Source organism: Pan troglodytes, chromosome 10 (genome assembly GCF_028858775.2).
Source record: "Pan troglodytes isolate AG18354 chromosome 10, NHGRI_mPanTro3-v2.0_pri, whole genome shotgun sequence".
In the NCBI taxonomy this organism is placed as follows: domain Eukaryota; kingdom Metazoa; phylum Chordata; class Mammalia; order Primates; family Hominidae; genus Pan; species Pan troglodytes.
In genome coordinates this window covers 12,174,257-12,184,816 of record NC_072408.2, presented here as the reverse complement: position 1 = coordinate 12,184,816, position 10,560 = coordinate 12,174,257, and positions in this window count along the sequence as shown.

Sequence of the window (10,560 nt, the reverse complement as noted above, 5' to 3'; positions counted from 1 at the left end):
ACCTGTGAAATGAAGTATCTAGAACAGGGTCCCGCTCTAGGTTCTCTAGGTTGCCTGTGAAATGAAGTATCTAGAACAGGGTCCCGCTCTAGGTTCTCTAGGTTGCATGACCTCCAGGCTGTCACTGTGTCACTTCATCACAGTAACATTGTTCACTCCATATCTGCCACCCAAGAGGTGGGCTTTTCAGAGCCACTGTGAATGGTAAACAAAGCAGTTAGTTACCAACAAGTGCTCTCTCTCTGGAGTTGGCACAGAGGCTCAGCGCTGAGATTTGCTGGGGAACTGTGGGGGAGGTAAAATGATCTCATCTTCATTGAGTTCCTCTCTGAGTAGCTCCCAGTTGCTCTGGCACATTCGCCATGACACATGTCTGTTGGCCACATCCGAGGAAGGCAGGGTGGCTGGGGACAGGATGCCAAGGCAGGTGGATGTGGCTTGGGAATGCCAGGGCTTGGTCAGACTGCCCGGGACGAAGCCAGAAAACCCGTCCACAGAGGTTAGGGATTCGAGGTGGAATAATGTCACAGGATCCTTGCAAGCAGGGCCTGCATCTTCATCTTCTTGTGGCTAATGCCAGGGCTGGGCTGGGAAGAGAAGGTCTGTCCTTTGGCACTGCTACTGAGGGCAGAGACCAGGGCTTCCAGTCAGAAAAGCTCTCTGGCACTACCTACTCACATTTGTGACCCACATCCTCTGCACACTCATTTTGCTCTTGCTCATAGAGCCCAGAGAAATTCTCTGGAGGTCTGCTGAGGATGTTCCCAGCAGGGACATTTGTGGGACAGGGAGGGGAGGCTCTGCAGTGGGAGGATGGCCAGGTAATGTGGCAGAATGGAGAACAGCATTGGGGGTGGTGCACACCATGAAGCAACAAACTTGGAGAATACACAGTAATGTAGATGGGCCTAAAATCCACAGTTGGAAAGGAAAAGGTAAAAAAAAAAAAAAAAAAAAAAAGTTAAATTGATAGCATGATCAATTTTGCATAACTTTAGCAATTGATTATGCCATATATGAAAATTAAACATGCATGCATACAAAAGCATAATACACAGTTGGGAAGAATGCATACAAATAAAAAGATATATATTAAACACCGCAGAAAGTTTATCTATGGGGTGAGGCATGGAAAAGGGAATCAAAGAGAATAATACATACATGCATGCATATATACATACGTACACACATACATACACACATGAAACAAGACAAGGTCAGTTTAGTAACTTGAGGAGTGTGATTAAGCCCAAACCTCTGCACTGGAGATAAAAATAGAGAGAACACCAAGACTTGATGGCTGAAAATTATTTTTTGGAGAATGTGTCTAGAGCCAAATGACCTGAAAATCTAATGTGCTCACCATCACAAAGTCCTAGGGCCAACGTGTCTCACCCCCATGATGCTGCCTTTCTCCACTAATTATGCATAGGAAAGGAGAAATACAAGAGGAATTTTGTGGTGCTCCTTTTGTGTGCAGCCTCCCTGCTGGGATGGTTCCCATTTAGAGTGGTAAAGTAGTGAACTACTGAGGGCGTGTCTCCCTGCAACTGGGTGGGAAGGGATGTTTGACCAGCTCTTAGAGCCTGTACTCAGGGCCAAGAAAGACTCCTCTGACCTCTTGTTTTATTATTCCTTATTAGACGAGATTATGGGAACATTAAGATGTCCCAATTAAAAGTAATTTTTTGGTAAGACAGCAGCAGCAAAATGCATCCTGACTCCTGGATCTACAGGGACACAACCACACTGCTTTACAAAGGGCCTCTCACATCAGCACCCTGGCTGGCCACTGTAGTATGTCACCCCAGTGTCCCCCAATGGACATGCTTCCCACTATTCATCCTCTCATATGGTTCCTGCCCACATTGGCCGTGGGCTTAACCATGTGACTTCCTTTGGTGAATGAGACATTAGCAAGCATAATGCAATCAGAGTTTTGATAAGCACTTGCATGTAGTGGCTTAGACTCTTGTGGAGCTCTTGAAGCCGAGAGCCATCCTGTTAAAGTTCAGTTACCCTGCTGGAGACACCACAAAGAGAGAACGATGCCTGGTCAGGCCCCAGCTGGTCCTGCCATCCCAGCAGAGATGCCAGGCATGGGAGTGAAGAAACTATTCTGGCCATCCAAGCCCTAACAGAAATCTTGCAGCAGAAAACCTGCCCTGTCCAGCCCAGTCAACACACAAAAATGATGAGAAATAATAAGACACTGTTGCTTTAAGTTGCCAAGTTCTGGGGCGGTTTGTTACACAGTAACAGATAATGGAAACACTGGCATATGGTAAAACAGAATAAATATATCAAATTATTTTTGTGAACCTATTTCCTTCTTTTTATAATAAGGCAAAAAGAGTCTGACCCTTTTTTCCCAATGCCAGGTGAAAGGTATGTCAACATCCACAGCTGTGGTCAGGTAGATGCTACTATCCCACAATTTGAGTGGGGAGGAGCCACAGAGTCTAATCCATCACTGATCCATGAGGTCCTGGCACACTGCTAGAAGGGAACAGGCCAAACATGGACTTTCAATGATATGCCCAAGGTCACCTGGCTAGTAAATGGAGGAACAGGATTTCAAACCCAGTCTAACCTACTGTCTGTTCAGGGCTCCTCCTGTTATATTACGCCATTTAATTGTTGGGGCCATTTCAGGAAAGTCCAAACATGAAAGGTCGCAGATTACATGATTGGCTAGTGTTGTTAACTCCCCACCTGTGTCAGGAAATATGCACTAGAATGAAAATCCCATGACTGGATAAACTTGCCTAAGTGTAATTTTTATGGGAGAGGTGTGGCTTTATGAGCATTTTTCCAGCTTTATTGAGGGATAATTGACAAATAAAAATTGTATATATTTAAAGTATACAATGTGATGTTTTGATACATGTATACATGGTGAAATGATTACCACAATGAAACTAATTAACATAGTCATCACCTCACATAGTCACTTTTGTGTGTGTGTGGTGAGAACATTTAAGATCTACTCTCTTAGTAAATTTCAAGTATACAATGCAGTATTATTACTATAGTAACTATGCTATACATTAGATCTCCAAAATTTATTAATCCTGCATAACTAAAACTAAAACATTATACTCATTAAAATATAATTCCTTATGCCCTCCTTTCTTCAGCCCTTTAGCATTCTGTTTTCTGTCTGTATGAATTTGACTAGGCTAGGTACTTTATGTAGGTGGAATCACACAGTATTTGTCTTTTTGCGACTGGCTTATTTCACTTAGCATAATGACCTCAAGTTTAATTCATGTTGTAGCATGTCCTTCCTTTTTAAGGCTGAAATATATTTCAGTGTGTGTGTGACCACACACACACATATATGTTTACCCTCACACACATACATATGCATACCATATTTTCTTTATCCATTCGTCTGTTGATGGACACTTAGGTTCCATATCTTAGCTATTGTGAATAATGCAATGAACACACGAATACAGATGTCTCTTTGACATACTGATTTCATTTCCTTTGGACATATACCCAGAAGAGGGTTTTCTGGATTATATGGTAGTCCTCTTTTTAATTTGTGGAGAAACTTTCATATTGTCTTTCATAACGATTGTACTAATTTGCATTCTCACCAACAGTGTTTAAGGGTTTCCTTTTTTCCACATCTCAGCCAATATTTAGTTTTTTTTCTTTTTTTTTTTTTTTTTTTTTTGAGATGGAGTCTCGCTCTGTCACCCAGGCTGGAATGCAGTGGTGCGATCTCAGCTCACTGTAACCTCCACCTCCCGGGTTCAAGCAATTCTCCTGCCTCAGCCTCCCAGGTAGCTGGGATTACAGGCACGTGCCACCAAGCCCAGCTAACTTTTGTATTTTTAGTAGAGGTGTGGTTTCACCATGTTGGCCAGGGTAGTTGTCTTTTTTATCATAGCCTTTCTAAGGTGTAAGGTGTAAGGTAACATCCCATTGTAATTTTGATTTGCATTTCTCTCATGATAAGTGATAGTGAGCATTTTTTTGTGTATCTCTTGGCCATTTGTGTGTCTCCTTTTGAAAGATATCTATTCAAGTACTTTGCCTATTTTCTTAATCAGATCATTTGTTTTCTTGCTATTGAGTTGAGTTGTTTCTTTTGGGGGGGTTGTGGGTTTTTTGTTTGTTTGTTTGTTTTTGCTTTTTTGTTTTTGTTTTGTTTTTTGTTTTTTGTTTTTGTTTTGTTTTGTTTTTTTGACAGTCTCACTCTGTCACCCAGGCTGGAGTGCAGTGGATTGAACTTGGCTCACTGTAGCCTCTGCCTCCTGGGCTCAAGTGATCCTCCCACCTCATCCTTTCAAGTAGCTGGGACTACAGACATGCACCACCATGCCCAGCTAATTTTTGTATTTTTTGTAGAGATGGGGTTTCACCATGTTGCCCAGGCTGATCTCAGACACCTGCACTCAAGGAATCCATCCTCCTAAGCCTCCAAAAGTATTGGGTTTACAGGCATGAGCCACTGCACTCAGCCTTAAGTTGAGTTTCTGATATAGCCTGAATATTAACTTCTTGTCAGATGTATGGTTTGAAAATATTTTCTCCCACTTTATAGGTGTCTCTTTCAATCTGTCAATTATTTATTTGCTTTACAGAAGCTTTTTTGTTTGTTTGTTTTGATGGAGTTTCGATCTTGTCACCCAGGCTAGGGTGCAATGGTGCAATCTCAGCTCACTGCAACCTCTGTCTCCTGGGTTCAAGCAATTCTCCTGCCTCAGCCTCCCAAGTAGCAGGGATTACAGGCACCTGCCACGAGGCCCAGCTAATTTTTTTATTTTTAGTAGAGACGGCATTTCACCATGTTGGCCAGGCTGGTCTCGAACTCCTAACCTCAGGTGATACACCCACCTAGGCCTCCCAAAGTGCTGGGATTACAGGTGTGAACCACTGTGCCCAGCCCAGAAGCCTTTTAGTTTTATGCAATTCCATTTATTTTTGCTTTTGTTGCCTGTGCTTTTCTGGTCATATCCAAAAAGTCACTGCCCAGATGAATGTCAAAAAGCTTTTTCTCTATGTTTTCTTCTAGTAGTTTCACATCTTACTTTTATGTTTTTAATGCATTTTGAGTTGATTTTTTATATGGTGTGAGAAAATGGTTCAGTTTTATTCTTCTGCATGTGAATATCCAGTTGTTCCCACACACTTTATTGAAAAGAATATATTTCCCACCTTGTATATTCTTGGCAACTTTGTCAAAGAGCAATTGACTGAAAATGAATAGATTTATTTCTGGGTTCTCTATTCTGTTCCATTGGTCTATATGTCTATTTTCATGCCAGTATTATACTGTCATGATTACTATTGCTTTGTAGAATATTTTGAAATCAAGTAGTGTGATGTCTCCCTCTGTTCTGCATAATGCTCTCTGTGTGTGCATAATTCTGCTGCTGTTGGATGGAATGTTCTGTATATGCCTGTTAGGTCCATTTGGTCTATAGTGTTGTCCAAGTCCACCGTTTCCTACTGACTTTCCATCTGGAAGATCTATTCATTGTTGAAAGTGAAGTATGGAAGTCTCCTACTATTATTGTATTTCTGTCTATTTCCCCCTTTAATTTTTAAAATATTTTCTTTATGTACTTAGGTGCTCTAATGTTGGGTGCATACGTATTTATCATTGTTATATGCTTTTGATGAGTTTATCCCTTTATCATTATACGTAGGATAAAACTTTTTTATTTCTTGTGACAGTTTTTCACTTAAAATCTAATTTATCTGATTTTAGAATAACCACCCCACTCCCCTTTTTGGTTACCATTTGTATGGAATATCTTTTTCCATCTCTTCACTTTCAACCTATATGTATCTTTAAAGCTGAAGTGACTCTCTTTTAGGCAGCATGTAGTTGGATCTTTTCCCCCCCAAATACGCTTAACCACTCTATTGTTAAATTAAATTAAATTTGGTCTGACAATGCCTCTGCACTTTGAGTCCCTCTTTAATTAACTTCAACCTAACATAGGATGGAAACTAACTGCAAGCCTAACTTAGGAGTATAATTTTATAACAGATAACTGAGTCTCAGCCAGTCTCAGCAGCTGAGCTTCAGTCAGTTGCAGGGGGCCAACTGATAAGAACATGCTCAAATAAGACAAATGAAGCCATAACCCATCAACTGGTCTCTGCACCTCCCTTCCATTTTCTGTCCATAAATGCTACCTGACCATGTTGCAGCCTGGAGTTCTCTGAACCTATTTGGTCTGAGGACTGACCGATTCATGAATTTTTGTTATTTGCTCAATTAAACTCTATTAAATTTAATCTGTTTAATGTTTTTCTGTTAACATTATTAGACTCCAGGATCCTGGATTCATAAGGGCCAGCCTAGCACTAGGGTCCACAGTGAAACTGGCGGTCACTTCGCTCTCTTTCCTCCACGTAGAAGGTATCTCTCGGTGATGCCCTGCATAGGCTTGGGGGTGTGAGGACACAGGTAATCTGAAGCTGTCCTTCCTACTGCCTTCAATGTGTCTTTTCTTTTTTATTTTATTTCATTTTATTTTATTATTATTATTTCACTTTAAGTTTTAGGGTACATGTGCACAATGTGCAGGTTAGTTACATATGAATACATGTGCCATGCTGGTGTGCTGCACCCATTAACTCGTCATTTAGCATTAGGTATATCTCCTAATGCTATCCCTCCCCCCTCCCCCCACCCCACAACAGTCCCCAGAGTGTGATGTTCCCCTTCCTGTGTCCATGTGATCTCATTGTTCAATTCCCACCTATGAGTGAGAACATGCAGTGTTTGGTTTTTTGTCCTTGTGATAGATTACTGAGAATGATGATTTCCAATTTCATCCATGTCCCTACAAAGGACATGAACTCATCATTTTTATGGCTGCATAGTATTCCATGGTGTATATGTGCCACATTTTCTTAATCCAGTCTATCATTGTTGGACATTTGGGTTGGTTCCAAGTCTTTGCTATTGTGAATAGTGCCTCAAGAAACATACGTGTGCTTGTGTCTTTACAGCAGCATGATTTATAGTCCTTTGGGTATATACCCAGTAATGGGATGGCTGGGTCAAATGGTATTTCTAGTTCTAGATCCCTGAGGAATCGCCACACTGACTAATCAGGTACTGTAATCTATCACCCAGATTCCTGAGCTCTTCTGAAGGTATTTTCGTGCACAGATTGTTGTTCAAATTCATGTTTCAGTGAAGGGGCAAGTGCTGAAAAGTCCTTTTCTGCCATCTTGCCAATGACGTCACTCCCTCATTGCCTGTTTTGATCACTGTCTTGATCTACTTCCTAGAGCCATGCCCACACGTAGCAGACACTCCATAAATATTTGTTGAATGAATAAATGAATGAACAAATAAACAGGTGAGTGAAACCCTCTACCCCAGGCCTGGAATGTGTTGTGTGATGACTTCTGTGTGTTGGCCTTGCTTGGGTTTGTGCTGCCTGGTGCTGCTAGGTTTCCAGGTGACCAAATACACACCATCACTCAAAGGCAATTGAATCTGGTTGGCAAGCCTGGCCCAGAGTGGCCAATGCCTTTCCCTCTCTCGCCACTAGAGGACAGAGGCGACCCATGGATTCAGCCAACGCCAGTCAGTTCTGCCACCCGGGCTCCAAAGGCACCTTGGGCTTCCCGATGAACAGAAACTAACTGGCCCTGTTGTGATACCTCTAACTCAGAGGTCGCCACTGAGGTACCAAGTAGAGAAAAGGCATAAAATGCAAGTTCCGTATCCTCACCCAGGGTGTGAAGATTGAAACAGGAGTCGTCCTCACTTCCTTGGCTGTCCCTGCAGTGGGGACGCCCAAACTAAGGGCTCCCAGCGCTCTGCGTGTTCTGACCCAGGCAACGTCACCTTTTGGAAAGACAGGCTTGCACCCTGCTCCGCAAAATGAGGAAGGTAAATGTTCCTAACCCAAAAACTGCCTGAAGAAGCAGGCCTGAAGAGTTGAAACAAGAGGAGGGCCTCAGTGCATGCCCACGAGTGTATGTGAGATACAGGTGAGTCCCGCCAACCTGTCCTGGGTGCTTGCCTACATGTCTCTGCTCAGGTGGTCCTCCAGGCACTTCTGCAAAGTGAGTATGATGATTACAAGTTAACACGTTAACTTGTAATGAGTGGTAAACTTGCCCACAGTTACATAGCTGGTGCGTGACCAAACCAGGGCTCTGGCACAGGGTGAGCTGGCTTCATAGTTCCTGCAGTTCCCCCCATGGGACCACCAATAATAAGGACACTAGGGCTTTGGAAAATGAGCAAACCCTGGCAGTGTGGAAAAGGTAGTGAAGCTCCGGGATGGATCAACACATGTAAAGAACTTTGTTGACTGTCACAACTTCTCATTGCATTCTCACAACAAATCTACAAAGAGTGGTGGCTTATTCCCCATTCTAGAGCCGAGGAAAAAAGGCAGGGCCAGATGAAGAAGTGCCTGCCACGTGCTGACCACAGGCCACTGCATCCCATGACCAGAGCATAAGAGGAGGGGCCACACTGTTCCTCCATCTCCTGATTCCCCTAAAGACCAGCACATGTCCAGGCTCTTCTATTTCTCTGTTACTTCTGTTGCTCTGGTTCCTGCCCTGCAGAGGGGATGGCCATGACTTCCGCTACCTTTCATCCAGCCCTCCAAGATACCCATTAGCCTGTTCCTCTTAGGCCTGATGTGAAAAGTCTGAGATGTAAAAAAAAAAAAAACAAGACTGTAACCCTTAAAAAATGTGCACACTCTGCTTCTCTTTTTCAAAGATTTTGGCAAGAATAACAAGAGTTTCCATGGGACAAATCACAAGCCTTTTTCTTTTTTTTTTCCCCTCAGCCCCTAATTCATTTCAATTCAATGCAACAGAAATGGACTTGGCTAGGCACCAGCACTGTCCTAGGCCCTAGCAGGGAGCTGCGAGGTGGGTGTCCATGAACCTGAGCAGTTCAGCCCCCGATGATGGGAAGAGCAGCCATGCACAGAATGCAAATGCTGGGTGCTAACGCTGCTTGCATTGGGGTATACTTCTTTCACTCGGTAGCTTGGAGATGACCTCAATGTTAGGGTGAGGCTCTACGAGGCAAAGGCTCCCAGGCCAACCGTGGGCTCCTCGGAGGGCAGAGTCACAGAGCACCTGCAGCCACAGAGTTCTCCCTTCTCCATTGCTGCTTCTCGTGCTAGGAGCCAGGTTTGTGTTCCCAGGAGACACAGTGACCGTGGGGCTCCATGTCTCTGAACTGCCCAACCTCCCTAGCAGCCCACACTGGGCAGAACCAACTTGCAGCAAGCCTGTATTCTCCTGACCAGCTGAGGCATAGGCTTCTCTCTCCCTGGGAAGACAGCATCCCATTTCTTTATCTGAGGTGTCTGCTCTTAACTGGGCTCAAGCCGTCATAGTTGCCTTTCCTGCTGCAATTGCAGGTAACACTTTGTGCTGCTTTCTCTAAGGCACTCGAAGTCCCCCAAACCTTCTCTTGTTCACCACTGTGAGTAGGTCACAGCACTATTCTCCCTAATTAACTGGGGCAGAGGAAGAAGGCCAGGAGATTGCTGCTGTGAGTTTTGCCACGCACTATCAGCCAGATTGACAGGAGCACATGGGTACGCACCTCCCGGGGCTGGGTCTCATTCATGAGTTCACAATACACAGAGGCCTCCTGCTGTGACGAAGTGCATTTTCAGCATGGGGAAAATGGCTGGCACATAGTAGGTGCTCAAAAAATGTTGCCGGATGAAGGAACTGGTGGCATGCTTGCTCAGTTTTGACAAAATAGCTCTCCAGAGCCTCCAGATATACAGGTCACTGTTGCTCCAGAGCATGAAAATGCTGTGATCCTCTTTCTCTTGCCTCTGCAAGGGGAGCCAGAGGACTCTCTGACCCTGATAGAGGCGGCCACAGCCCCTGCTGAGGGGAAGAGGGAAGAGCATGTAAATGCAAAGAGGACTGCAGAGCCTGCTGCAGCTGTAGCCACTCGCTCGGAGTGGGAAGTCCAGGCCACCCGAGGGCAGCAGCTTGTCCTCCTCTGCCCTCAGAGGCTGTGGTCATTGAATGAGTCTGGATCTTCTCCCTGGGTTGGGGGAAGGAATCCAGGTGACCCCTCAAAGTGTCTTTCAATGTGTGAATTGGAGAGCTAAGTTCCAGGTGGCTTCTGCTGGGGCTACCAGTAGGAGGAAAAAGGAGAAATCTAGACACAGATAAAAAGCATTCTGCTTCCTCTGTGCCCTGGACCTCCAGATCACCACCAGGACTCTGTCCCAGGACAGCAAGGTGGACCCTGAAATTCCCTGAGCATCGTTACCAGAGAGGTGAGGGGGGCACACAGCAGAACCATGGAGCCTCCAGACAGAGTGCACGCCAGTGGTGCCCCTTGAGGCCGTGTACACAGCAAGCTGTGTAGATCCCTTCACCAATACTGCCACCTAGGAGCTGTGTTCCGGAGAAGCAGGTTCCAGAGGGAAGCACATTTTGCCTAGCCGCAGATCTACCAGGATGCATAAAGGTTGGGAGAAGGTTACTAGCTCTTCACTCTCCCCATCCCCAAGTCAGAGAGGACGAGGGCCTGCTGAGTAAACCTGGCCGATCCACAGGGTAAAG